A 10,613-nucleotide genomic window follows, 5' to 3' on the forward strand; every position below is an offset into this window, starting at 1 on the left:
AAAGCAAGACTCTCCGATACAATACAATATGCACCAATCTAATTACACTTGACGGAGAAGCTTTGGAGGATGTGGAAACCTTTACATATCTGGGCAGCAACAGTGGTGAACACGGTGGATCTGATGCAGATGTGAGGGCGAGGATCGGCGAAGCAAGAGCAGCATATTTACAACTGAGGAACATCTGGAGCTCAAAACAATTGTCAACCAACACCAAGGTTAGAATTTTCAATACAAATGTCAAGACAGTTCTACTGTATGGGGCGGAGACGTGGAGAACTACGAAAGCCATTATCCAGAAGTTACAGGTGTTTATTAACAGCTGTCTACGCAAGATACTTCGGATCGGTTGGCCAGACACTATCAGCAACAAGTTACTGTGGGAGACAACAAACCAGATTCCATCCAGTGGAGGAAGAAATCAGGAAGAAGCTCTGGAAGTGGATTGGGCACACCTTGAGGAAATCACCCAACTGCGTCACAATACAAGACCTCACATGGAATCCTGAAGGTCAAAGGAGAAGAGGAAGACCAAAGAACACATTACGCCGAGAAATGGAGACAGACATGAGAAGAATGAACAAGAACTGGATAGAACTAGAAAAGAAGGCCCAGGACAGAGTGGGTTGGAGAAAGCTGGTCGGCGGCCTATGCTCCATTGGGAGTAACAGGAGTAAGTAAGTAAGTAAAGTAATCCTCAAGAGTACCTCTTTTCTCTAGAGAAGTTTTATCATCTGCAATTTTGGAGTGCAGATACAAAAACTAAGTACACTGGTATTCATTTTTGCTCTTTGAGTATATCTTCGAGTATTTTTGTATCCATAGGTGTTAAGGTCTTTTTTGTAGCTATCAAAGTCGGATTTTTTTATCTTTTTATTGTGGTTCGGTGCAGTTATATACAAACCTCTGGTTTTGTTTGTGTATGTCACCTTTCAAGCTTTAAAAGACGCTCTATCTAGAGATCAGTTTTCGCTGAGATCACGAAACAGATTAATGGCGCACGTAGAACATGGTTGTAGCAGACCTGCATGCTATTTCCCGGTTGATGATGGGATTCAATGTGACAACTGCAATAAGTGGTATCACAATGTGTACACTGGACTCACACCGGCTGCATATAAAAGGTACTGAGATCCATTATCACGCTTGGTGTTCTACAAGGTCTCTGCTAATACTAGAGGAGATTGAGCTGCTGCACATAGAAATTCGCCCAAAAATAAAAAGGTAACAGTAGATGAGGAGAACACTGCTTTCGAGGAGATAGAGAACCTTATCATGAGCCCAGCTCTGGATTAAAATGAGACATTCGGAACCAATTTCCAAAGTAAGCATCTGTAAGCTTTATAGAATAGGACAAAAAGTGGATCCTGAAAGTACTCAGAAAAGCCGCCTCTTGAAGGTTACCTTTGCTATTGCTGAAGAAAGAAACCTGATACTGGGAAACTCACGCAAATTGGATCGGAAATATACGTCCTCGAGGATCTCAGCCTGGTTGACTGTACTAGGAGACGAGCAACAGAAGTAATAATAAATGAGCGCCGTCTGCCTATCACTTACATAGATTATCTCTGTCGTATTATTGGAGGCTGCTCTGAAGACTGCATAACACAAGGCGTGTGATTACGTAAATATATTAGCAAGAATGAGTATAGAGATATCAGTGAGACCACCACCTCATGAGCCAGTCCATGGCGTGTGATTAACTTATGTGCGTTCGTTGTCCTTGACTTTTACAGGGATGGATGATCTGTTCGATATTCAGTAACCCAACTACCGGATGACTTGGCTAGAGCTCAGTCACATTTAATTGCTCGGTGTAAGAAACCTCGTCCTTAATGGTTTTCACATTGTAAAAGTTCTGAGGGAAACGATCCTCAAACCATTGTGGGTGGTAAAATAAAGTTCTCCGAAGAATTAAAGGTGTGCTACACAAATACTCGCAGCCTACTGAAGGAAATGGCAGACCTAAAGACAACGGTATATAGAGAAAAACCGGATGTTTTTGCCGTTTCAGAAACATGGTTAATGTCAGAAGTGTTTGTTAATGAAATTCAGTTGTCTGGTTTATATTCATTCGGGCTGATAGACTAAACCGTAGAAAAGGTGGTTTTGAGATCCATTTTGAAAGTTTTGTGTGTGAAAATCCCTCCATGCATACATTTACAACTTGTTCTTATTGGTTTGTTTAGTTATACATTTTGTTAGTCTTTTTGATGTCATTTGATATAGCAATACTTTATTTTGTTATAGTTTTCCCATTTTTCTTTTACCTTTACTGAGTCTCTATGTTTCATCCTGAACTGTGTTTATGTTGTTTTAGTTGATTTTTAATCCTGGCGGCAGTCATACTGATTGTTCCCCTTTTGATTGTGTTGCTTGAGGTGACTGGGATAGTGCATTTCGATTGTGAATTGAAGCACTTTTCCAGAATTGGAAACACTTTTTGTTATAAAGCTAGAAACCATTATCTTTTGAATGGATTTTTACTTGATCTATCCAGAAAGGATAGAACAACACTCATCTTTCGGCGCGCCCCATAATTTTTCTACATTCCTTATCAATTTGTCTATTTATTGTAATTCAGATCGATTATTGAAGGAACAATTATTGGTTGAATAACTGAATGGTAATATTTGTCTAGGTAATAATGTATATTTCCCCAAACACCTTGTTCTGACCTCAAAGAGGCGATAACGCGTGATTAATCTACTCAGACAGTTATTCTTCAGCCAAACATTAGTTTGGATTTTACAGTAGGGTAATTCTGTACCTTAACCATACTGGTCGTTAAAATAGTGGCACATGTTTCAGGGACATGTGAACTGGTGAGTTGCAGGCTGAAACGTAGACGGCAAGATATTGAATTAGTTGTAGTATATTGCAGTCCAAAGTGTGTAGTAGATGACTTCCTCCTAAGCAAACTAAAGTCCTGGTGTAATAGGGGTAAAAGCCTCGGAGTAGGTGACTTTAATGCACCGAATATAAACTGGGTAAACTTAGAAGTAGGGTCATAGATAAGGTCACCTGATTGCAAACTGTCAGGAACCTTCATTCCAACATATTAGAAATCGAACCAGATGTGACCTACGAAGCTCCTCGTCCCTTTTGGACTTGGTCTTCACACACTATGATGACATCGGTGAAATGAATTTTTCGCCCCCTCCCCTAAGGTGAAGCGATCATGCGGCCATCTTATTGGGGTCGGTGGTTGAGATGGCCTGTCATACAGTTGCACTGGCCCGTCCTAACATACGGAAGGCAGACATGGAGGCAATTAACTCTGCATCATCGTTTGTAAACTGGGAATTTGACTCAGAGGCATTATTAGAATCTGTGAATCTCAGAGGAAATAGGAAATAAAGTTGGCACAATTTGACAACTTGTTAAACAGCGAACAACATGGCCTAGAGACCAGTACTTAGTGGAGTACCTGAAGGTTCTATCCTGGATATTTTACTTTTTATACTGTATGTAAATGATCTCTTAAGTATGGTAAAGTCCCTAATGTTATTATACGCTGACGATATAAAATTCTGGCGAGTAATAGCTAGAGATGTAGATGCATGTGCTCTTCAGGCAGACTTAAATATTGTGATTACTAGTTTAAAGAGTGACTGATGCCTACCAACGCGGCAAATTGTGTCTAAATGAACTTTAGGGATACAAAAGTAAATAGGTACAGCACAGTGAAAGTGCCTGTACCCGTAGTCCATTCTCACAAGGACCATGCAGTGACAGTGAGTCATGATCTTAAAACCACTGCCCATTGCCTGGAGGTTTGCATCTAAGGGGTTGAGAATCCTATGGGCCTTAAAACCAAGTTAGATACTACCATGTTCACGATAGCATGCACAACATTAGTGAGAACTAAACTTCAGAACTGAGTTCACGCTGCAAGCCTATAGCCAAAAGATGTCTCGAATATCCTAGAAAATGTAATGAAGGCAGCTACCCATGCAATTCCAGAACTACGAGTTTAGCATACAAACAGCGGCTTCATAAGCTAGACCTCTTTACTCTGTCCTAGAGCAGATTGAGAGGTGATTTGATTTTGATGTATGAAATACTAAGAAATGATTTCGGACTTCATATATTCTCTCCTTTTCTTCCCACCAGAGTGGGACATCTCAGAGGACATAACATACTGGTTCTCATACCGAGTCATCAATACTTGGAACCTGTTACCCGAAGCAGTGGTGTCCCCACCTTCAATTGACTCATTCACAAGAAAACTGGACACTCATAGAAGCATACTAGAAAAGGAACAACATATGCCATAGGCCTTCTGTCCTTACTATACAAATCTGAATATGAAATACCTTTATTTAGAGTATGATGAATAATTGTCAGTAAGTGAACTGAAAATAAAAAATAATAAAAGCAATTATGAAAGAGTTGGTGAGCAGCACAACACTAGATTCTAATTACTCTGTCTTGTTTAGCGACACATAATAAGTGTTACACTAGCTACTGTCATTTGACAAGGTCGACCGCTGGGTTTGGAATACATGGCTGGTGACCGGTACGGAAGTTGTTTTCTAATTGAGTTGTTATGCCCGCTACTGTCATTATAACTGATTGGTCTCACTTTATGATCAATATCTCAAACTCACTTCTATTTAACTATGATGAAACCGCGAAGTACTTGATCCAGTGACATTTGAAGAAAAGAAAATGTCATGGCTATAATAAAACTGAATATTATCACTTAAAGTATACCGTCTTCAAAATTATTAACGACTTATCATTCCTTCGGAGAAGGTTACGGTTATAAAGCTAATGATAATGAAAATTAGCAAGCAGTTGCAAACAGTTTTACATGATAAAAAAGCGATTAAATAGTAAATTATTTAATAAAGTGGCGGATAAAGGTCAAATTATTTGGATTTGGGTTGGAAAGTATAGCCGTGATAAAAATGTACATCAGTTATAACTGATGCTAAAAATGTTACGAGCTAGGGTTCATTTTAAAACTACTTATTACTGACACAAAAGATTTTCACTAGATCCTAAAACATATTACTTATGCTCAATCAGTTTCAGCTACTCGGATCTAGTCCGCATCAGGAGAAGGTGTTTTTTGTGGTTTAGCGTATCTGCGATATCACATTCATTGTGGCACCATAATAACTGTGTTCATCAATTTTGGACATCTTAAGAACTAGATATAGGTAATTTTCAAAAGCGTGAACTTTTCACAAACGCACCTGAATACGTTATGCAACTAATTGACATGATCTGTTGAAACAAACAAATAACATATAAATTGTTTAAATATCTAGATGGCAGGAGCAGGTAGCCCAAATATTCAAGCAGGCCGCTTGATCGTCTTCATTGCTGTCATTGGTAGATGCATAGCACTGGTTAACATTCATTGTGATTCCCTCTTCTTTGTTTCGAAGTATGCTTTGGTGATTCTTGGTTCACGAAATTCATTTCCTATAAGTGCTTTCCGTACTTCTTTGGACAGGATCAGTGCAACTTCATGTGTGCGTGACGGATTTTTTTCATGACCAGAGTACGAAAGCCCCTCTCTCGAGTCTAATTTTTTCTCTCCAGCTTACTTCTAGTGATTTTCACTTTTTCCGAGAACCGTCATGTTATATCTTCTCATTCCTACAGCTATTTGATTGGCTCTCCCAGTGTCCCACATTGTTCGGTCATTCCATGTACCTATATTCATTGTTGTTCTGGTTGTTAGAAGAGGCGTAGGGGTTTAGTATTGATAATATAGTGGCTGGTACTATGTCGTGCCCAAATAGATTATTGTAGCTTCTGGGTAGACCAATTTATTCATTCGTCTGAAGCTACATTTTGACCTTGTCAGTTATTCGTTTATTAACCCTGACTGTTTCATATGATCTTATTCATTACGTGTCTGTAACTCATTTTCGGTCTGAATATAAATAATGAGTCACGCTTGATTAAATCGAGTTAGCTCACTTTCCTTCTCTGATCCGCTTCTCTTTCCCGCTTCTTATTCTGAATTTCTGTCTGGATAAACGGATGCTCAAAATAAATTCCTTCAACACCACCCTGTATTAGGCTTCTTATTACTGCCGTTACACAAACCGGTTAGCCTAGGTGATGTACGAAGTTAAATGGAAGATTTATATTCATTGTATATTCATACGTTCATCCAAAAAGGAGTCAGACCAGCCGGCGCACCACAAAAACAACGCCAACATATCTTAAAAAGCGATTTCAAGAAGCTTGAGTTTGCATTGCATGAGCTCGAATTGGTAGGGCTGGTAGCATATTGGGAAAAAGTTTGTTGTTTCGTGCAATGTCCGGTGTGCTACGCACTAACCTTCCAACTAACTACTTGGGCGAGAAAGTATATTGGGCTACCGAATAAAATGCACTTGACTTTTATATGACTTCTGGTTGTTGTTGACTTATCTTTCCATTAGACTACTTCTGATCGGCTGTCCATGTCAAAGTCGAAGATAAAAGAGATGGATTGGTAGTGGAAGTAGGAGAAATATTTGAAAGTGAGGAATTAGCTATATTGTAAACAAGATTAGCTCGAGTGGTGTTAAAAGTATGAAGGCGGTCGTCACTTTCCAACTTCTACACATCCTTGGAAAGAATAATGCATTATTAGTGTTTTATTATGTTAGTTAAGTTTTAATTATTGTCGCGTCACATGTCATCCATCTACACCTTTTTAACCATGTAACTAATTTATAATCACCAAATACATATTGCTAATTGAAAAACACTTTTTGGCAATACAACAAGGTGTTGACTTAGTGCACAATGTAAGCTCACTAATATCCATGTTATTCAGTAGTTACTTGAGCAAGCGTTTTTCTTCCGATTTATTCGTGTGTTAACACATAAAAAAGCATATCTTCACCTCAAATACTCTCGAACAAACTAATCTTCTAAACGGCGAGTACAAAAACTTATGGAACATAATCATTACCTTTAGAATCATCATAAATTCTAAGACTAACAACTAATGAATCTTTTTCACTTTACTCATCGAATCCTAATTTCTAATTTCATTTCAGAGTTCTAGGAAAACCCCCCAGACCTCACCTATCTCACTCACCGTCATCAGCCTCAAACTGTAGTGATCGTCGTCACCAGGTATTAAGGTCTACATATTTCGAGTGTTTTTTAGCTTTTATATATGTTAGGTAATATTAACACAAATCACGTGTATATGAACGTTTCATTATACATTGTTATCTATTTGTTCTATAAACTCTAGTCGTTTGTCATTTGTTAATATTAAATTTCTCCCATGTTCAACTGCTGCGACTTCCTTGTAATAAAATAACATTGGATGTAATAGGATTGAAAATACAAGACCAAAACTTAACTTCAAATTGATTATTTCATGACCTTGTATTCAATCTCAGTAGATATTCTTATTGTTAGATTAGAGCAAACCAAAATGAGGCCAATAATTAATGAAGCAGAACCATACGTTACGTATGCTGACAACATATTTTGTTCTTGTAGTAGATACAGATATGTCTCGCACATATTGAATCTCAGTAAAGTTTATTTTAATATACGGTTGATGGTGAACTACGAACATAACAGCAAGTTTAGTTTTCTTTATATTAGTATGCAACGTGATAAACATGTCTAAACTGAAAGATCTATTCATCGAAAAGACACTTTGAGTCGCCTTTTTTAAATTCCAATAGTTTCCGTCCAATGTGCTATATACAAGCTTTGCTTAGAACATTATTCTGTCGTGTGCTAAAATCATACTGAGTGGAGAATATTGGGGAGGGAATAACTAATTAAGACTAAGCGTCTGCGCGCGAGATCGAAGGTCCTGGGTTCGAACCCCGCGAGTTGGATCGTGGACGCGCACTGCTGAGGAGTCCCATACTAGGACGAAACGGTCGTCCAGTGCTTCCAGGTTTTCAATGGTGATCTAACATCAATCGATTCATGATCTCAACCAATAATAATTAAGAAATGTATGCGGCATAATAGTTACCCACAAATGTTCATCAGTAATAATGAGAAAACATGAACTAGGGAAAATGGAATGTTTTATGGCTGAGAGAAGACCAGTCTCTCCACAGTTTACCTATAAAGGTAAAGAAAAAGCTGACAATACTAATATTAGACTAATCGCTGCATTAAAAAGACTGTATCCAGCCTCTAAACTAGTGTCCCTGTATCAAACTGATTGCCCAATGGAACAAACAAAGGTGGGTAGGCTCCCATTATAAGTTACCTCCAGTCGTGTTTATCATTTTACATGTACGTTTCAAAGTATTTCCGTTTGAAGGACAGAAAGTAAGGTCCTCGTTCATATATCACAGTACATTCCGCGTCAATCCATACTAAAAATTAAACATATTTTTGGAAATGTATTTGCCTGTCATCTGCTTGATAACAGTCACAACGGCGATGCCCTAAAATCCCTCAAAATTATCAATGAGCAAACAATTTCGAATTGACTCTGTCTCACCAATGTTATATCTATCAGATAGTTGGAACCGAACTTATGCTTCCAAAAGGATATAGTTATAAATTTCGGACTATTATGGTGGCTTCATGGAAATCGTGAAGCGATCTAAGTTAGACCACTGGAAGCCTGTCTCGTTCTAATATGAGAGTAATATCTTATCTCATTCCTCCAATTATTCATTCCATTCTTGGGTCATCCGTTTTTTAGCTCTGTTTTTGTTTTACTCTGTTAATCTATGTTTTTACAGCTGTCTTTATAAAATTTGCAACCTGTCTCCATATGTTCTTCAATCAGTCTATTTTTACGCTAAAATTTTCAGAATATTTAACATATAAATATTCAACCATTAAATCATTGTTACCGTTGGTAGTCATTGGATTATTAATACAGAGGAATTTTGTGGGAATTGTAGAATTTTCATATTCTAAATCGCAACTAATCTTAATCGGGCATTGGAAACCTGTATACCCGTTTTGTCCAACATATAACTCCTCAATAGTGCGCATTTATGACTCTGCATCCTCAACATTTATTGCCCTTTCTTCATAATAAGATATGTAGTATGTACATAAGTTTTAAATAACTATTACTATTATTTCCAAATTTTAAACAGCTGAAGGGTCCATAAAATAAACGAATTTATATTATTGTGCTACATTCGTTGCTCTTGTTTTATTTAGATTTTTCGATGGGAAAATTTGTATAAAATTTCCTCATTAGTTGATAATAGCGTTAAGCTAACAATCATTTACGAAAATTGTAGACATTTTCTGCCTACATATTTGTAATTGATATTTGGATGGATATTTTACTTATAGTTCTTTTTCATAGTTGAAATCATGAGTCGATTGAAGCTAAACCACCATGGAAAACCTGGAAGCACTGGACGGCTGTTTCGTCCTATTGTGGGACTCCTCAGCAGTGCACATCCACGATCCTGTACTCGCTTCAATTGACTCATGCTTTCAACTATGAAAATACTTTAATCTCTACAAAACCTCTTCTGATTTATAGTTCTTTCACCATTTTAAGATATTCATGATAATATGTTCGAAAAAAATAAGTATAAGTGCATATGGTGCTTTCTTCCCTCATATCCATTTAACTTGTTCATATTCAAATATTTCCTCACTACTCATCTTCATTTGGAAGTTTTTCCGGCCAGTCCACCGAGTACTAATTTCTTATTTGATGCATCAGGAAAGTTTTTTTAAAATTTTTTTTGAAGACACATGAATACTTTGCGTGGTCACAGTTTTAAACTAATTAATCAAAATAAGTTCGAAATAGAGGGACGTATTGAAATGTTTTATGGTTGGGAAATGTATTCAGTGGTTTGAACAGGGAACCTAGGATAACTGGTAACAGATTTTCGCATAATAAAATGTTCACGTTGAACAATGTCTTGGTTTATAGTGGTTAAACTTCTGCCCTTTGAACTCATTATTTACTTATTCTCTTATATTCAACTGTCCGTTACTGTAATTGCTTTTTGCTACACTTATTAAAATCACCAATTTGTTAATATTTTGAATCTATATGGTAACATTTTTGATTGAGTCACTGAGTGATGCAGTGTTGAGATTCTGAAGGGTCAAAAATTACCCTAAAGTCCCTTAAAAGCCTTAGTGATTGACTCTAATAATCAGAAGATTGAAGTAAATAGGTTCTTGCTGATAGTCTCAAAAAATCTAAATTCAAACGCACTCATCTAACTTAGAGCTGCACTCATTTTGACATCATATACATAATGCTACTGAAGTGCAATAACAAGTAGTTCGAATTTGTTAGTTGAAAAAACGTGCAGGGTTCTAACTTTTTTAGGGGTCGAGTGCAAGTGCGTTAAGAAATCAAACACACACCAATAATAGCGAAACTGAATTTGTTAGTGTGGTGGAATAGATTTCGAAAGTGGAATTTATCTGAGAGGTCCAGCGATCAAGTAGGTTTGGGCTGAAGTTCATTCATGTTATTAAAAGGTGATTCTTGATGTTTTAAAACAAAAATATTTTAATGACGAGAAGAAACATTATTTCAAATGATAAAAGGTTTTAAATGAAAAGTCTTTGGTAAGATGTGATGTCGGAAAAGTTTCCTTCTTGCATTTATCTCGGGATTTCACAAACGTATGGTGAGAGTCTCAACAATACATTGGAGGCGGAAG

This window comes from Schistosoma mansoni, chromosome 1 (assembly GCF_000237925.1).
Source record: "Schistosoma mansoni strain Puerto Rico chromosome 1, complete genome".
In the NCBI taxonomy this organism is placed as follows: Eukaryota; Metazoa; Platyhelminthes; class Trematoda; order Strigeidida; family Schistosomatidae; genus Schistosoma; species Schistosoma mansoni.